This window comes from Cavia porcellus, unplaced genomic scaffold (assembly GCF_034190915.1).
Source record: "Cavia porcellus strain 051 isolate PalLab524CR breed Dunkin Hartley unplaced genomic scaffold, mCavPor4.1 scaffold_16, whole genome shotgun sequence".
In the NCBI taxonomy this organism is placed as follows: Eukaryota; Metazoa; Chordata; class Mammalia; order Rodentia; family Caviidae; genus Cavia; species Cavia porcellus.
The window spans coordinates 23,205,888-23,209,924 of NW_026947499.1; the positions used below are offsets into that span (position 1 = coordinate 23,205,888).

A 4,037-nucleotide genomic window follows, 5' to 3' on the forward strand; every position below is an offset into this window, starting at 1 on the left:
TCAAAAGTTCTATTAACATCTTTTATTTAATTTTTAACCATATTGATGAGAATCAAATTTTTCATATGAAAGTTTTTGAACAGCAGAAATTATTCATTGCCACATGTGGTGGCACATGCCTATAATCCCAGCACTTGAGAGGCTGAGGCAGATTCAAATCCAGCCTTGGCTACATAATGAGTTAGGCCAATCCGAACTACATAATGACTTTGTAGAAAAATGAAAAGGTAGTCATGACTCTCAAAATAATTTGCATTTTCCCTGCCTCCAGAACATTTATCAAATCTTGTACTTCTCACAGGCTAGAAACAGGTAGAAAATAAGAAATATTCCAATGAATGAAACATACCAATTGTCAATAATAAATGAGACACATTTCTTTGGGGGAAACAGCTGTTTAAAGCAAAAACAGTTTGTACACACAAAGTAAACAAATTCAGTTTTTTTCTTCTTTAAAAATTTGTTACTTCTAAAATAGTGTCTCACAAAATTGGAACTAAAGGACCAAAAAGCCAAAAGGGAGGTGGCACACACACCATTCATTCAAAAAGAAGTACAATTGTACAAACTTAAGCAGTTTATAACAGACCAGCGACATACTCTAAGACAACAAAGGATGGCTGGAGAAATTCACCATTCTACAGTAGTTGCAGTTTTATGGTTGGTGAAGACTACTGAAAAGCAATCTCCCTTCCTACTCCAAACATGGGCTTCTGCACCATTACTCCACAGGGAGGGCCTCTCCTGCCACCACTCAGCTCAGCACACCTCCAGGGCCTGCAGGTACTGGAAGGCAGTTATCTTCACTGTTCTCCTTTCTTGGCATTGAGAATTTTCTCTTCCACATTGGGACACACATCACCTGTGAACATGATGGGGCTGTGGCTGAGAACCTTCTCAGATCAGCCAACACAACAAAACCAAAGCTGGGTAGTTTCCCACTAGTTGTTTTTGGGCAACTCCACTCCATATTCCCATAATTTGAAAGAAATATGTTAAGTTATGATTTGTCCACCTCATGAGATAGGTTACTGATGAAGAGCTGATGGCTATCAGGATGTCTCACAATTCTTCTGGGTTCTGCATCACCTTGCTCCCCTGAATCATGGATTGGTCTGGTTCCTCTCTGGAGAGGAATATTTATTCGTTTTTCTCACACTCTTTGATCCCTGTGTCACTGGTACTCTAACAACGTGAGGAGGTAAACCAGTAATAGGAACAGCCTCAGTAGGAAGAAGTGTCTTACAGGTCACAGATGCCCAGGAAAATATCCTTAAGTCTTCGTATACTGTCTGAGCTGTGTCTGTAGGTGTTGGAGACCCCTTCTGAGTATCCTCAGGCTCAGACTTTTCTTCTTGGATTTCAGATGCAGATTCTTGCTCTGGTTCTGGTTGTGGGTCGGGCTGTGGTTTAGCAATGGGTTCCTCTAAATGTTGTTACAGGTTACTGCTGATGGTTTGATCACAGAAAGTTCTAGAATCATAAGGTATAACCTCAGGTATCCACTTTTTTTCTTCAGATTCCTCTACTACTTCCTCAGATTTCTCCTGAGGATCAGTGACAAAGCCACCAAAATCCTCATCTTGGTATCTGAAGATATCATTATGAACATAAGGCTTTATTTGCAACAGAGCTCTCAGGAGCAAGGACAAACGTCTGCACGAACCTTAACAAAGCATGATTGTTGTTAGAGAGCAGTCCCATTACCCGGACCACCACACCAGGTAGCATGGGTATCCATGTGACAAACCTTGGTGTGGTTGAAAGTTTTGCAACATCACTTTCCTATGAATTTAATTCTGTCTATGGCTTGGATCTGCAGGTTTTCCCTTTGAATCTAATCCCGCATGGACATAAGAAGCATTCTTTCCATAAAATCTCTGTAGCATGTCTGTAGCATGTCTGGGGCCTGGTTTAGCAGTGTGTAATACTGACTCACAAATTCCTGCCTGACCAGCAGGGGACTAGACTTCGCCATTACCTTTGCTTTGGTCAATTCAATCTCTCTGAGTCAACGGGAGAACTAAAGGAGGCAGACAAGCTGCTCACCGCACTGCCTGGTACACCAGGAGACCTGAGCGGTTTGTCACTCATCCTCCAGGAACCCGCCGCTCCCTCATAACCCCCACTGAGACCTGGGAGCCGCCCTTCTGCTTCCTAGGCCAGAGGACAGTTCTGCCCCCACGCCCCATTAAAGGCTCCTCCCCACACCACGCAGGCCCAGCTGCAACAGTTGTGGCTGAAGGCAAGAAAAACCGGATGCACAGCGTAATCCAGGCTCAGAGACAGCAGGGAGCCGGGCAGCCGCGCTGCTCCCACGTGTCCCTTGCGTACTCCAGCGGCCGTTGGTGGGGGTGGGGTGCTGGGGAGACTATGCTGGCGCGTTGGCGTGTCTGGCTCCTCTCTCCCGGCTTCTCTCTCGCTGTGGGCCCTCTTCCTCCCAGGTAAAGGTATTTTTAAGAACTTGCGAGTACTCTAGATTTTCAAAACTAAAAGCAAAAATTGTATAGCCATCCTGATGTTCTAAGTATTCTTGTGCTTAAGGCACGATAAATTAAAATTTATGGATGTGTCTGTGAAAGTCTTATTCTAAGAATGTCTTGAGTTGTTATTTTATTCTTTACTAGTGGAAGAGAATCAAACCATTAAAACTTGAAAGGATCTTGTATTTTATAGCCTGGAGAACATATAGGGAACTAGTGTTTTCTGTTACTTGCTAGGCAAGGTAGTTCATGCTTTGAATATATATAATCATGCAGTTCTAATCCATCTAATTATATCAGTAGCCATTCTCCATTTTTTTTCTTTTTCTTTTTCTTTCTTTCTTTCTTTTCTTTTTTTTTTTTTTTTTTTTTTTTTTTGTTTGTTTTGGTCTTTTTGAGATAGGATCTCGTTGTGCAGTTCAGGATGTCCTTGGGCTCACTTTGTAGGCCAGGCTGGATTCAAACTTTCAACAAGCCTCCTGCCTCAGCCTCCTGGAGTGCTGGGATTATAGGTGTGTGCCAACACACCCAGCTCCATTTTCATTTTTTATTCACGAGTACTTTTGATTCTGAGGGACTTGGAGTCTATAATCCAGGTAGGTTTCCTGGTATTGTTAGTAATATTTACTTTAGTAGTATTTACTCTATTAGCAAATGTTAGTTTGCTGTGTAGATTAATAAACATACTTGAAGCTGGGGAGATAGCGCAGCAGTATGGCACCTGCCTGACAGGTAGGAGGTTTTGAGTTCAATTTCTGGTTCAAAAAAAAATAATTAAACAAAATCCTTTAAATCCATTTAAATATGTTTTTCTTTTGAATTTAATTTGTTCCTCTTGGCCAACCATGGTGGCACATGGAGGTAATCTCCCTCTACTTCGTAAGTAGAGGGAGAATTGCACCCAGTTCGAGGCCAGCCTGGGCTACATAATGAGATCTGTCTCAAAAAAAAAAGTTCCTCACGTGAATCTGTTTGGGATTGGAACAGTCAGTGCATACTAGAGAAACGGATTTCCTGCAAGATATAGAAATATATAAAGATTTGACTTCTGGGAAAATGGCAGAGCAATAAGCAGCAGAGAAAACAGCCTCTCTGAGAGTCACCATCCAGACTCTGGAATACAGCATCACAAAGGAGGAAAATGGGTCCCCTGGACCCAAAAGGAATCTGAAGTGCAAACTGAAGCCCATAGAAAGCATGAAAAGAAAAACTTCAATGAAGAAGAAGGCAGTAGCTGCAGCACCTTCTCCCTGAAACTCACTGCATGAGAGGAGCTGTTTGAACTTGCAGATGCTTGGTCAAAGTGACGTGATGGCTGGCAACCCCAGAGAGCCCTGCAGAGAGACACAGCAATAGAGGGGAGCAGCAGATGTGGAGGCCTGCCCTGGCTGGTGGTGAGTGCAGAGGACTTAGTACCCCTGCGCGAGAGGGCAGTTAGCTGGAAGCCATTTTGGAGCTGGGCCAGCTAAGTACAGAACCCAGAATGCTGCTGGCTTGATCTAGCTACTCCCAGCTAGGCTCAGATTCGTGAAAGTTGCTTGGACTATGACAAGC

The 4,037-nt window shown here is 43.2% G+C and overlaps 1 pseudogene; it reads right to left on the minus strand.

Moving 5' to 3' along the window:
* Positions 1–389: 389 nt before the first annotated feature.
* LOC100721195 (ras GTPase-activating protein-binding protein 1-like) lies at positions 390–2,196 on the minus strand (annotated as a pseudogene).
* Between the last annotated feature and the right edge of the window lie 1,841 nt (positions 2,197–4,037).